Raw genomic sequence first — 16,483 nt, 5'->3', positions numbered from 1 at the left:
TGTCAGATTCATTCTCTTTCTACAGAACAGCTGCCGAAATATGTCAGAAAACATTGTTTTTACATCTTGGGAAATCCATCACTGAAGAGTAACCGTTTCTCAGTTTCAATTAAAAAATTCCACTAGGTTTAGTCATATGCCCAACTCTGGATCAGTCGAGGGGTTTGGGGGAGGTCACAGAGGATAACAGCAGCTTCCTTGGGAGTGAGGTATCTGTACAGGATGTGGAACAGTTCCCAGAAGATGTGGGGTAGGAGGGGAGAGGTAAAGCTGGGGAGGTGGGAAGAGAACTCCTGGTACTAGGAAGCAAAATAATACATCGACTTCTGAAGAAACTCAGATTTTTCTCATTGAAAATTTCAGTCCAGTTAGTATGCTGCAAAGATTTGCAAACGTTACTGGAAATCTTCTCTTTGTTACTATACTGACTAAATGACTTTTTTTCTTCCTTTCCTCTTTCCTTCTTATCCATCATGATTTATATCTAATTTTCTTTTCTCATTCTTAAGTTATCATTTTAATCTCTGAACCTCCGTGCAGCATACAATATTGTACTGCCCTTAAATACCATCTACCGTTTTATATTACCCTCCACATAATTATCTGAGACTGCACCCTCTCTTTGGCCACATATCTCCTAAAAATACATTTTGGGATATAGCTTAATCAAGAGTAATCCTTCAAACTTTTTAAATTGTGACCCAAATAAAAATTACTTTATACATCATGGCTTAGTACAGACTCACATACATGCACATATATATGCTTATTAATGAAAATAAAAGGCTTGTGAAAAATATTTGTGTGATGGGGTCTCCTGTTTATTGTATCATATTTCATTTGTAAAATGCTGGTCACCAACAACTGAATTTATTTCACAACCCTTGGCTCTAAGGTAACTCACTCATAGAATATAGACTATATGGGGCACACTGGCCAATGTCATCCACTGGCCCCACTGGCTACCTGGTAAACATGCAGACCTGGCATTGCCTAAACCACTCATCTTGGAAGTTATAGAGTGACTACAGCATCACCAACCCTAGGACAAACTAGAGCATTCCATCTTCAAGAACCAGAATATCAAATCTCTGGATTATATTCTGTCCTCAAGGGGCTAATGATCCAGCCAAAGTAGTAATAATTCTGGAATGAAAAACTCTCTGAGCTTGGATTTCCTTGTTTACAAAATAGGAGGAAAAATGATACAGAAGTTAACCATCCAAATATCTTAAATAATATATCCTGAAGGGCATGGTAAGAATATGAGCAAAGCACCACAAAGTAGCACATGGACATTACTCTCCCCACCTCCAAGCATAAAGAGGGATTGCATTTTCTCTACTGTTTACAAGTAAACTTTCAGTGTAAGTTATTTTAGTCAAGACTTGATGAAGTACATTTTTACTGGGACAAGTAGCAGAGGGCAAAGATTATCTAGCCAGAATGAATGTCAGAGCAAGTTATTTAATATCATATATTAAACAGGTCATTTAATCATGCTATTCTCTTTATATACATATCACCTGAGAACACTTCAGATTGGTTAATAATAGTATACTCATAATAATTGCAATCACATATTACACACTGACAGAATACCAGGTGCTATCCCTGCTTTATCATGTTTAATTCTCATGATAACCTTATGATACGGGTGTGAATATTATTATCCTTGCCTCACAGTTGAATGTGGCTATGTTTATTTGCCCAAAGTCTCACTGCTAGAAGTTTTGAAATCAGAATTTAAGCCCAGGTCTGTCTCTTTCCTTAGTTGGAGCTTTAACCACAGACTGTGGCTGTACTGCTCCCTGCTCTCCACCTTCCCAGCTCCCAGCTGCCAGGTTATGATTCATCACTTCCAAAGTTGTTGTCACCATAATCCGATACATGTTCTCCAACTGTCATGTAAGAATTTTAGCAAAATAATTCTTTGAGTTGTTACTCATTGTTTTTTCTTCTAGAGTTGCATTGCCCAATGTGGTAGCCACTAACCACATATGGCTATTTAAATTAATTAAAGTTAAACATTTAGTTTTTCATTTGCACTAGCTACATTTCAAGTGCTCAATAGCTGCATGTGGCCTGTGGCTAACATATTGTCCAGCAGAGCTATTATAACATTACCATCATTGCAGAAATTTCTCTCGGACAGCACTGTTCTTGACTTTACCCTAGAAATCAGATACCATTTCTACTGCTCTGCACTGAAGAACAATGTGAGTCATAGAAACTCTGACCATTGTCTATATTATTTGAAAGAATATAATGTGATTTGATTCCATTTTATTCCCTCTCGTCTTCCTTAGTTATGACTCATGAAAATTAATTTCCTGAACCCTGAGAAAACTTCAGCTATGCTCATCAGTCTATATGTATGTGTCTAACATTTATACCATTGGTAGAGGTACAGTAATCTTAAAAACAACAACAGCTACCTTGTAAAGTTGATTAAATATTTATTTAATTCTGATTAGCCCATATCATCCAGTGCCAATAACTCCCCAGAAATTAGTTAATGCAAATGAAATTCTTGGCTGCCTGAGTCACTCATTCACTTTTTCTTTCATCAAACTCGTGCCAAGTGCTTACTACTGATAGGCAGTGTGACAGGCATAGGGAAGCTTTAAAAATATGGTCCAATCATCCTGGGTCTTATAGGTGCTACAAAATATATTCTCCACGGAGGCAGGCTTTTCACTGGCTTTGAATTCTGCTGTATTGCTAGCACCATTTGACACCCAATAAGCACCTCCAATATATATATTTTTAAAAGTGAAAGAATGAATTTTTTATTTATGTTTATTTTTTCATGTCTTGGCCATGACAAGACATAATATAAAAAAATAAGGTGAAAGGAGTTGGCCAAAATCATCCTAATCCCATTCTGTTTGCCCACTCCCCATAGACATGGTTTTAATGTAATTTAATTTAAAGCAAAATTTTCTCACATAAAAACTTCAAATAAATCTCAGATATGTTACTTAGATACTGTTTTTCCTAATAGGTTTAAAATGTAAGCTAAATTAGAAATTGAAACAGCAGGCCTAAAATTAGATATGAATTCCTTTGTGATACTGGCCATCACACTTCGCATACCTGATTCCATAGAAACATTATTGGAATTAAGCCGAGGTGAACCCCAGATGTTCAAGGAACTCTCACTCTTCCAGACAAAATTAAAATAGGAACCCCTCGTTCTGGCAGCTGAAATGCTAACAGTTGGCATGAAGCCTCTTAGAAACTAATGAGAAAGATGAGAGCTCTAATACTACTTTGAGAGTCTATTTCATTATTCATCCTCTGCTCTCTGTGGAGGCTTTACAAACATTAACTCATGCTCAGAAACATCCCTGGGAGGTAGTTTATCATTGATGTCTTTGTCTTGTAACTTGGAAACCGAGGCACAGGGAAAGATGCATTTATGTGGTCAAGTTCTTGTGAAAAGATATCAACTACAAAATGTAGAAGCTATGTTTTTCTAAATTCCAAACTCTTGACACAATCCTTATAATAGTAAAAAGTATACACAGAATAAATATTACAGTAGCCAAATTGTTTTCAGGTGAAAAAAAACACTAGGTTATTTTAAAGCCTTCTAATCTGATATATCCAGATTTTCTGAAGGGGAGAAAAAGATTTGTTTCTTAATCATTCTTCCTTTGGTTAAAGTATAGCAATATGACCTAATAAACCCATCTTCTGGTATAAAATCCTTGTGAATTGTTGGCTTTGTAAAAAGAGCCCCCAAATATTTTAGAAGACCTGGCCCTGCTCTCAGTTCACTGTGCTACATTTCACCATGTTATCTAATAATATTAAAGCATAATTTCAATAATACCATATCCTAAAATATAACTATGCTATGGCTTAGGCAGTACTTTCCCTTTTTGGAATATTTAACTTTGATTCAATTTACTAATTTGAGTACTTCTACAATGCACATTCTTGCACATAAATCTGTGCCCTAATCTCCAATTATACGTTACATAGTAGGTTCCTAGAAGACAATTCAAAGAGCATGATCAAAGGGTAGGGAAATTTTCAACACTCTTTCTACATTGCTAATATTCTTTTGTAAAAGAGTATCAACTTGGCCTCCCACTAATGGCATTTTTAAGGCCTTTTTGAGGCACTTTCCCCAAACCTGAATATAAATATTTTTTTCAAATCAATATTTTATAATTTTTAAAATAAAAATGTATATGTCATTGATTATTGTATGATGTAGTGTGAATATTTTAACCAGTGCTTGTTACTACTTTTATTTCACCTTTAGTGAACTATTCTATTAGGCCTAAATCAAACACTAAAATAATCATATCCTTTTGGCAAAAGAAATGGATTATTCTTGAACCACTATGTTAACTAATGATATATGGATAATTAATTATAAGCATAAACTTGGAATATTTTTATTTCAATCTGTAAAATATGTATGCTATTTATTGACATCTACAAGTTGTCTTCAAATAAAAAGTGACATTACTGGATCTCTTTGGGGATGTTTCATGGTAATAGAAGGAGCACTTACTTGAGAGTCCAGTGTATCTGGCTTTTAATGCTGGGTTTGTAATTTGACATGCTGTCAGATTTTACTCAAATAATTTAAACTTTCTGTATTTCCAAATATTTAGCTGAAAAATATTATGCTATCTCACAATGTGTTGTCATGAATAAATGAGCAACACATGAAGGGGTGACCAGCACGTATGAAACGTAGTAGTTAAACAACATATTACTTTTTTTCTCTAGTCCTAGATTTTCTTAACTTCAATAAGAGCTCTTTTTTGAGCTCTTTTCCCAGAGGAGGCAATATACTTTTCATTGTCCCATGTACTGTCTCTAATCAGTTAATCTCCTTAACACACTAAACAGCGTATTTCCAAGGCAAGATGTTGAAGTCTAGAGTGTGATCCAGATCCATGCAACCTATCTCAGCTAGTTTCCTGATGTAAGAATTATACATCTACTTTATCCTCAAGAACCTCAAATCCTGCTCAACTAAACTATCCAATTATAATCATTCTAGTGGATTTAAATTATGATTCCCCTTTTAGTAATTATCTGACCTAGATTCCTATCTTCATGTCTCTATGAACATACATAGTTCTCTTTTGGGCAAGTGATTCAGTAAGACTAAACAAACCAGTTTTATTATTTAATTACATATAATTAATTAATTAATAGTATATGTATTTGATTTAACAGGTGAGACACATTTAGCCCTATACTAAAAATTCTCTCTCTGCAATTTCTTTCCTTTTATAGATATTCTGTAGCTATTTACATCTTGAGATATGGCTATGTGTTCTAACAATCTGAAATTGTCTGTTAATAAAGGCTGTACCACAGGGTTGTTTGTTGTACCACAATATCTATTTTCTCCTTTCAGAACAATAGAATTTGTAGTTTGACATGTGGCGTTTAGAAAAAATATATTTCCAGCTTCCTGTGTAGCTAAGTACAGTTATATGGCCAAGCACTGTTCAATGGGAGTCATACAGTAGCTTCTGTAAGATTTCTGAAAGATTATGCTGGTATATGCCCTTTGTTCTTCGCTATCCTTTTCTTTTTCTTCCTCTCTGGAAAGGGAAGATTGTGACTGGAACTGGATAAATCATTTCTGACTATGCTTTGGAAGCCACATGTTGAAGATGGGCAAACAATAAAGGAGAAGAACTGCATTGGACACTATGGTGGTCCATACCAGCCAGGGACTCATGACCTACAGGTAATAATCATTACGTAATTTATTTTATTTAAGATACTCGAATTCGGGTTTATCTGTAACTCACAACTGAATCTAATCCTAATTTATCAGCCAGCTGATGAATATAATTGTTAAATATATTTTCAATTCATTCTACAATATATATGGAATATAGTTCTTTATTATAAAATACAATATTTAAACTGGATTTTGTACCCATTTGTTGATTTTTAGAAGTCCCATGGCTTGCCTCAGCAACTAAGAATTACCTCTGATAAACAGGATAAACAACACCTTCTTAATTGCATAACATTGTGCCCACCAAAAATTCTCCCAAAGTCTCATTATCAGTTACTCTTCACACAGTTTTCACCATATGTATGGAATTCTGTGTCTATAACCCAGTGGAAGATACTGAATGAAAGAATTCAGCTCAGTATTTATAGTATATTTTACAGTCTTCAAAGAGCTTTGCAATCATTGTTTACTGAATACAAACAATAGCTATATAAAGTAAGTAATATTATCCCAAAACTGAATAAAATGAAAGGTTTAGTGCCTTGCCTGAGGCCACACAGTAAGTAGAAGTAAGTAACAAAGTAGAGATTAAGATTTAAAGGTTTCTGACCCTACCTATTTTGCACTTTGCTTTGCTCTGTTAAAAAGCCAATATCTTTCCTTTGCTGTGCAAAAGCTTTTAAGTTTCATTAGGTCCCATTTGTTTATTTTTGTTTTTATTTCCATTTCTCTAAGAGGTGGGTCAAAAAGTATCTTGCTGTGATTTATGTCATAGAGTGTAATGTCTGTGTGTTCTTCTAAGAGTTTTATAGTGTCTGGCCTTACATTTAGGTCTTTAATCCATTTTGAGTTTATTTTTGTGTATGGTGTTAGGGAGTGTTCTGATCTGATTCTTTTACATGTACCTGCCCAGTTTTCCCAGCACCACTTACAAAAAGACAACCCTCAGAATGGGAGAAAATATTTGCAAATATAGAAACTGACAAAGGATTAAGCTCCAAAATTTACAAGCAGCTCATGGAGCTCAAGACCAAAAAAACAAACAACTCAATCCAAAAACGGGCAGAAGACCTAAAGAGACATTTCTCCAAAGAAGATATACAGATTGCCAACTAACACATGAAAAGCTGCTCAATATCACTAATCATTAGAGAAATGCAAATCAAAACTACAATGAGGTATCACCTCACACCAGTCAGAATGGTCATCATCAAAAAATCTACAAACAATAAATGCTGGAGAGGGTGTGGAGAAAAGGGAACCCTCTAGCATTGTTGGTGGGAATGTAAATTGATACTGCCACTATGGAGAACAGTATGGAGGTTCCTTAAAAAACTAAAAATAGAACTACCATATGACCCAGCAATCCCACTACTGGGCATATACCCTGAGAAAACCATAACTCAAAAATAGGTACCACAATGTTCATTGCAGCTCTATTTACAATAGTCAGGACATGGAAGAAACCTAAGTGTCCATCGACAGATGAATGGATAAAATTCTGGCACATATATACAATGGAATATTACTTAGTCATAAAAAGAAACAAAATTGAGTTATTTATAGTGAGGTGGATGAACATACAGTCTGTCACACAGAGTGAAGTAAGTCAGAAAGAGAAAAACAAATACCATATGCTAACACATGTGTATGGAAACTAAAAAAAAAAAATGTTATGAAGAACCTAGGGCCAGGACAGGAATAAAGACACAGATGTAGAGAGTGGACTTGAGGACATGGGGATGGGGAACAGTAAGCTGGGACAAAGTGAGAGAGTGGCATGGACATATATACACTACTAAAGGCAAAATAGATAGCTAGTGGGAAGCAGCCACATAGCACAGGGAGATCAGCTCGGTGCTTTGTGACCACCTAGAGGGGTGGGATAGGGAGGGTTCGAGGGAGACGCAAGAGGGAGGAGATATGGGGATATATGTATAGGTGATTCACTTTTTTATAAAGCAGAAACTAACACACCATTGTAAAGCAATTATACTCCAATAAAGATGTTTTAAATAAATAAATAAATAAATAAAATAAAGCAACTACATTCCCCTATGGAAGAAGTTTAATTTTTTGGAGGTTGAAATTATTCCTGAACATAAATTTTTTAATATATCTTTGGCTTTTGAATTATCAATGTGGCTCGTCCTCTGTTTTATGGAACACATATTGTATTCATATGTAGTTTAAACCTTCCAGTATTAACTGATACACATAATCCAAAATTATTCATTCAACAAAAGTATTATAGATAATTAATGATGCCATAAAATATCTGGTGCTAAGACTAAAAAGAGTCAACAAGCCAATCTCCCTACGTTTAACAATTTCTGTTGTTAATTTACACTTTATGTTATAATGCATAAATACTAATATGTACATTTTGTGTATATATTTAACATCATCTCGCAAAAATAGTGAATTTATACAACCACAGACAATTCAGATAATTCTTAAAACCTTATCCAACTCAATCAATATGCTATGTTTATTCTCCTTTATATACAAAGGAGCTTTCATGTCTCAGTTCACTGCAGTTAAGAGACCAAATTCAAATTGCAAAGGCATTCGATTCATCCATAGTTCCATGAGTTATATGAAGAAAAAAAAGTATTAAAATATTCCTGTACCAAATATAGACCTAAGGTTTCAGACAAGGCAGTTTAAGGGTTAAATGTTTGATTTAAGCAAGAGATTATTTAAACATAGAAAATATCTTTTAACTCAAAGATTGTTTTATATGACTATATAAACACTAAATTTGTGTTGTTTGAAATTTGATATTTTCTTTGTGTGGGAAGTATTAATTCACTTTGGCTCTAAGCTATAAAGGAGTGAATGCCACAGGAGAAACGGCTTGAATTCTCATAATCCCTAAGAGGAGTTATTTTAGCAGATATTGGATAAGATAAATTTCTAAAGGACCAATACCATTTGACAAGAGAAAGTGGGATAGCCTAATGAAGTTTGACGCCCCTTATACAATTAACAGTTTGAAGTGTTGTCTACTGTTTTCTTTCTTATTGGTTATATTAACCTTGTTAAAATTATTTACTTGTTTTGCATTTAAATAGATGTTTTAACACTATCACTCCCCCACTTCAATTCAGGCACAAAATCTTACTATTATAGGGAATCATTTGAGAAGTATAGCAGCAATTTATTTTACAGAATGAAAAGCTCACAAATATCAGAAATAATCTAATAATGGAGAAGTCAGTTTGCATTCCAAAGTCTTTGTGTTGGAAGCCAAGAAACTCAAAGAAAGAAAATGTTTAGCTTCTGTTTTAGCTCACAAAATACATAACTTTTCTTTTGCAGTAAGTACAATAAAACTTTTTTTTTAAAATGATGAATATACCCAACCTATTTCTCTAGTATATATATTTAAAATACAGACAATTTTTCCAGACACTTAAAATGTATACTTCTTAAGCTAAAATACTTGTTATTTTACCCCTCTGAGGTCAGTACTACAGTCTTATTCTGTTATTACTGATAAGAAGATGGAGGCAGACAGGGCTCAAATGACATATCCATTAGAGCAGAGGAAACTAATGACAGCTCTGGGATCAGAACTCAGAAGCTTCTGGCTCTCTGACTCAGTTTGCGTATTTGTTTAAAATAAAAATATCACCCAAAGATCTGACTGTAACACTCAACAGTACCTCTCATCATGACATCTGATTTCTGTCTTTAATTAAACCAAATATATATTAACCAAAAAACACTTCTATTTCTTATTTTTCCTGAGGTTCCTAAAAATGAGAACTATTCTGGTGTACTTGTGTGTAAATCCTAAGTGGAAAAGTTTCCAGGCAGTAAGTATCTCAAAGAGCTATCTAAAATGTTACCTGACATATTGTTGTGAGAGCTTCAAGGGAGTTTGAGACTTGGATTGGACTTGGGAAAAACTCTGTAACAGTCCATCTGGTTATAGAGTTTTTATGTGGAGTTTTTCTTTATGTTTTCTTCCATAAAAATGTGTGTACTATTGAGAGAGAAAAGAAATCAGCGCTTTTACTCTTAAAAGAAAGGGCAATAATTTGTGTATTTTTAGGAAAAACAAAAAACTGGATGCCTAGTATGAGTTAATTAAACTATGTAAAGATAGCCATTTATTCCCTTTTTTTTAATGAGTGTTGTTGGTTCTATTCACTTTACTTAAATATACTGTTAATTCACAAGACAGTAAAATGTAGAGGTTAGTACCTGAAACATTCCAATGTTCTCAAATTTCAGTTCCTAAAATTAAATTTGCCTATTTGCCTGTAGCTGAACTGAACAAGACAGAAATAATTCTCCCCAATCAGAGAAAATTGCAGATGAAGTTACAGGGATAATTTCAGCCCAGTAATGTGAAGGAATTTATCCCCACTTCCACACATACAATAAAGGTCTTATATTGCATATTCCTCTCTTCCTTTAAATTACAGCCTACTGTGGAAGGACAGAGTTTTCTTTATTTATAGTGTGTCTTCAGAATTGGGACAAATTAAATCAAGGCATAGGTACATAAGACATTGGAAATGGGACAGGACAAGTTAGGTGTGGTGAGGTGTAGGACAGGCAGGGAAAGGAAATTGTCCAAATGGCAGTAATATTCTTTAGTCTTGATTATGCCCTCACCCACAATTTGGGTGCTTAAAGCTAAAAAGATGAGAGTGGAAAAAGAGCATGAAGGAAAAAAAAGGAAAAGGTGGGTGAAAATGGACACTGAAAATAGACATTAAGAGAAATGCTACAGGTTGATTTGCAAATTCTCAGGAGTAGCTGTTCTAGCATCAATGCTCACCAATCACTGCCTGCTGCATTAAGTACTCTAAATACACCAGAGGGTCCTTAAACAGTATTTGCTATAGAGTAGAATTCAGCATGTGAACCATAGTCAAAGAATATTAGTTTGCAAAAGTAAATCATTATAACTCATCCTGTATGAGTCTCTAGAATATAGTTACAGCAAAGCTGTGTGTATGTGTGTGTGTGTGAGTGTGAGTGTAATACACTGTTCCCTAGTTGCTGATTTACTCCAAATAGGGTAAGAGAACATGAACACCCAGTATATGGAAATCTGGATTGTGTATTTTAGACTAGTTCCACCATAAATTTCACCCTTCTCCACATATTAGTATTAAAATATTCATTTCTGCGATATTCAGAGTGTTACTCACAGCCACATCCTGACTGCCTATTGGTGGGGTCAGTGTCCCAACCTGCCTGAACAGTAGTTTTCTCTAGTGTTTTTTTGGCAGTCAACACAGAAGAAAAACACAAAAAAGGTATTTATTCATCAGGTGTTCATTCTAGGCACAGTGCTAATCTCATTATGTAAAGTATTCATAATGTTATTTAACATTCAGAATTTAAAAATAGATCCAAATTAAAATGTACATTTTGAATATGTGGCTCAATATAGACTCAACCTTTTCCAACTGAAAAATAAGGTGAAATTGTCCAATACTTTTTTTATATAATATCAAATGACAAGCCAATTATTATTATTTGTGGCCCAAAAAGTAAGAGATGTACATATTTTATTTTAAACTTTTTTTTATATTACTGTTTTACTGATCTTTCTTACATTTTTCATATCAGGCAATTAAATGCATGTTCTGTCTTCTGGCAAGGTGAATAAAAATTAAATATTCATTTAAATAATCTGCATGCTTATGTTCAACAATCCACATCTAAAATATTATTAATGTGTTAAATTATTAAACATAGATCATATGACTAAAACTTTCAGCTTGTAGAAGTCACCAAGGTAAGTCATGGCAATCTCAGTGTCATTTAGTTTTCTGTTATATAAATTGAATTTTAAAAAGGCATGTAGAGTTCATTTATATAAAAATAGCTATACAAGAGTAATTATTTCAAATGTAAAAATGAAACAACAAACTTTATTAATTTATCATAATAAAAACCAATTTTCTAATGATACTATTAAGTCTTTTAGGTTTAGGTTTTCTCTTAATAAGTCTTCTTATCTTTCATGAAATTTAAATACCCAGACATTAAATGTATTTTCCTGTTGTAAAAATAGCTTGGGCATACATATATGCTTATTGACAAAGAGTAATACAAATGTGTTGAAAATAGTAAGAATAAAAAAGCCACAATGAGGAATTTGATTATGGATATCCCATTTAAAATAATTAAAGCAACATGATGATAGTATTAATCTAGACTTTCTAAATACTGATTTGCATTTATTTCATTATAAGCCCTAGAGATATTCATCAAAAGCATGATTCTAATAATCATAACATTTACAAGGAATTAAAAGATTCACTGAATAACAAAAATGTACCCCAAGACTCATTTGTGAATCCATTCACCTGTAGCCAAAGCCTGCACCCCAACTAGAAAGCATGATCTTTTCTGCCATGTCTGACACAAACTATGGCACTTTAATAAATGATCACATTTGAAAATGTAAATGCATTTCTCTCAAGGAAAGATCAAACAGAACTCTTGTTTAATTCATGTTATGAATATAATTTTCAGTTCAAATACTCTTTCAAGATGTTTTGCTGGTGAAATTCATATATCACATATATATAAACATATAGAGAGTGAGTGTGAAAACCTGTTGGAGAAGCTTTACACTTTGCAGGTCCTTTAATGAGAGTCAGAGAACACGATCAGGAACACTCATAAGCCTGTGTAAAGTGAGACTCATTTTAATGAAAACTTCTCTCACACACCTCATTTGTAGAATTATACGGAGCAGCTTAAATTCCTCATCTGTCACTTAGAGTTTAAGCTTGTTGAAATGCATCCTGGACCACGAAATTCCCCTTTTCCTTTTTCTGTTTCACTACTGCTGAGTTTTTGTTCTAAAGTCCATTGATTGGTTCTGACAAGAAAGTAAAGCCCTATAGTCCGCTTCGAGGAGGACTGATTGTCAGTGTCGTTAAATGTCTCCTATCTGAATAGATTTGTGAAATGATAGATGTTCTGAAGGAGAATTCATTCAGGCATGCAAAAATTTTTTCAAAGTTTTAAAATTTATCTCCTTATTTATATGACTTGAATTTTGTTGATTAATTGGTCTGGAAAAACCAGTAGTAAAGCATATGTATTTTTTTAAGTGTAAATTCACCAGAATAAACTACTCAGAGTCAGTATAAAATACAAGAAGCTATAAAGTGTGCTCTGGCTGAGAGAAGGACGACAAAACTTCTGTAGATCAATATGTGAAAAATGCAAATACTTATTTATAGCTAGTTGGGGCACATTCCCAGAACTCATTTTGTTTCTGTTTTCCACAACTTCAGGAATCTTTTGAAACGCTACCACCAAATTGCAATTTTCTTGCATCTCAGTTGTGCTCAAGACTTAAATTTTGTTTTCATTTAAAGTGTCAAGAATTTCCATAGAAATTCCAGAAATATTAAATATTGGGTTTGGACAATCAGTTGAATATTTGTTGATATATTTGAAGATACTGTAATTCATTATTTTTACAAACTGGATTGCTTATGCTATAAGTTCTTATTTTTTATTAAAATGATCAAAACTCTCATTGCCAAACATAATATTTTAGTCTCTATAAGTAAAAGCTTATGCAAATATAAATTAATATTAATAATATATTTTGATTATCCTTGCTGTAGCTACTTATCTATGACATGGTCAAAAGTATATTTTGCATAATTTATTTCTATGCTTTTGTCAACTAACAAAGGGGACTCCTTAATATTTCTTTCTACTTTATTCTTGCCTACATTTTATACATAATACAGACTATTTTATCCATGTGGACCCTCAAAATGTTCTTGACCATATTTGTGCCTTAGTTTATTTGCTACTACAACACCCACAAAATAAAAATACTGAATTATCTGACATTAGCCTGCCTAAACCACTGATCCGCCTTTCTCTCTGCAAGTAAAATAAGCATATAGCTTCTTTGGTTATATAGTTACTCAGGAACTCAGTTGAAAGATAGTAGAAAACTTCTAGAAATAACCCCAGAATCATTCTATTTCTCTTATAGTCTCTCTTGGAAAAGTTTGGCTTGCCATTCACATTAGGCATTCTGAAGACCACCATGCAGTAGAACTGGCAATGTGGAACCACCACATATTTGAGCACTTTCAGCATACACTGGTGTGTTGGAGGTTCCATGAGGCCTGTTAGAACAGTGCAATACTGATGAAGGTAATTTGTGTATCAGAACCCACAAAAAGGAAGCTGCCCCAGTGGCCCAGCCCATGTCACAACTCTACAATAAGTCTTCCAGCACTTACTAGAAATGCCACACTGGCAAGAAAACTACATACAACCAATCACAGTCCTCCAAACTGACTGTAGCTAGCTCATTTTACCCTAGAAAATAGGACCTACCAGCCTTATAAGGAAATCCCAGACCTCCTAGCCAATCAGGCCCTATTTCCAAGTTGCCTATTCTAAAGATTTGTAAACTAACTCTTGCCCCAAATCCCTTGGGAAGCGACCCACTGCTTGTGAGGTGCTGTACTCCCCAAACCCATGAATTATTTTCCCTTGAATAAAGGACATTATTATTAAATTGTATTATTTCTGTCATTTGAAAAAATCATTTAGCATAAAATTTATGGATTATTATGTTTTTAACATCTTTATTGGAGTATAACTGCTTTACAATGGTGTGTTAATTTCTGCTGTATAACAAAGTAAATCAGCTATACATATACATACACCCCCATGTCTCCTCCCTATTGTGTCTCCCACCCACACTCCCTATCCCACCCCTCTAAGTAGTCACAAAGCACTGAGCTGATCTCCCTGTGCTATGCAGTGGCTTCCCACTAGCTACCTATTTTACATTTGGTAGTGTATATATGTACATGCCACGCTCTCACTCCATCCCAGCTTACACTTCCCCCATCCCACATCCTCAAGTCCATTCTCTACATCTGCATCTTTACTTTGTCCTGCCTGTAGTTTCTTCAGAAATATTTTTCTTGTTTTTGATACCATATATATGCGTTAGTATACTGTATTTGTTTTTCTCCTTCTGACTTACTTCACTCTGTATGACAGACTCTAGGTCCATCCATCTCACTACAAATAACTCAATTTCCTTTCTTTTTATGGCTGAGTAATATTCCATTGTATATATGTGCCACTTCTTATTCCATTCATCTGTCGATGGACACTTAGGTTACTTCCATGTCCTGGCTATTGTAAATTGAGATGCAATGAACATTGTGGTACGTGACGCTTTTTGAATTATGGTTTTCTCAGGGTATGTGCCCAGTAGTGGGATTGCTGGGTAATATGATAGTTCTATTTTTAGTTTTTTGAGGAACCTCCATACTGTTCTCCATAGTGGCTGTATCAATTTATGTTCCCACCAACAATGCAAGAGGGTTCCCTCTTCTCCACACTCTCTCCAGCATTTATAGTTTGTAGATTTTTTTCATGATGGTCATTCTGACTGGTGTGAGGTAATACCTCATTGTAGTTTTGATTTGCATTTCTCTAATGATTAGTGATACTGAACATCCTTTCATGTGTTTGTTGGCAATCTGTATATTTTCTTTGAAGAAATGTCTATTTAAGTCTTCTGTCCAGTTTTGGACTGGGTTGGTTTTTTTTTCTTTTTGATATTGAGCTGCATGAGCTGCTTGTATATTTTGGACCTTAATCCCTTATCAATTGCTTCGTTTGCAAATATTTTCACCCATTCTGAGAGTTGTGGTTTCATCTTGTTTATGGTTTCCTTTGCTGTGCAAAAGCTTTTAAGTTTCATTAGGTCCCATTGGTTTACTTTTGTTTTTATTTCCATTTCTCTAGGAGGTGGGTCAAAAAGGATTTTGCTGTGATATATGTCATAGAGTGTTCTGCCTATGTTTTCCTCTAAGAGTTTTATAGTCTCTTGCCTTTCATTTAGGTCTTTAATCCCTTTTGAGTTTATGTTTGTGTATGGTGTTAGCGAGTGTTCTAATTTCATTCTTTTACATGTAGCTGTCCAGTTTTCCCAGGACCACTTATTCAAGAGGCTGTCTTTTCTCCATTGTATATTCTTGCTTCCTTTATCAAAGTTAAGGTGACCATATGTGCGTGGGTTTATCTCTGGGCTTTCTATCCTGTTCCATTGATCTATATTTCTGTTTTTGTGCCAGTACCATACTGTCTTGATTTCTATAGCTTTGTAGTATAGTATAAAGTCTGGGAGCCTGATTCCTCCAGCTCCATTTTTCATTCTCAAGATTGCTTTGGCTATTCAGTGTCTTTTGTGTTTCCATACAGATCATGAACTTTTTTGTTCTAGTTCTGTGAAAAATGCCATTGGTAGTTTGGTAGGGATTCCATTGAATTTGTAGATTGCTTTGGGTAGTATTATAGTCATTTTCACAAAGTTGATTATTCCAATACAAGAACGTGGTATATCTCTCCATCTGTTTGTATCCTCTTTATTTGCATTCATCAGTGTCTTACAGTTTTCTCTATAGAGGTCTTTTGTCTCCTTAGGTAGGTTTATGCCTAGGTACTTTACTCTTTTTGTTGCAATGGTAAATGAGAGTGTTTCCTTGATTTCTCTTTCAGATTTTTCATCATTAGTGTATACAAATGCAAGAGATTTCTGTGCATTAAATTTGTATCCTGCAACTTTACCAAATTCACTGATTAGCTCTAGTAGTTTTCTGGTAACATCTTCAGGATTCTCCATGTATAGTATTATGTCATCCGCAAACAGTGACAATTTACTTCTTTTCTGATTTGGATTCCTTTTATTTCTTATTCTTCACTGATTGC

The sequence above is a fragment of the Orcinus orca genome, chromosome 1 (assembly GCF_937001465.1).
Source record: "Orcinus orca chromosome 1, mOrcOrc1.1, whole genome shotgun sequence".
Lineage (NCBI taxonomy): Eukaryota > Metazoa > Chordata > Mammalia > Artiodactyla > Delphinidae > Orcinus > Orcinus orca.
Note: the sequence above shows the minus strand (reverse complement) of the source record.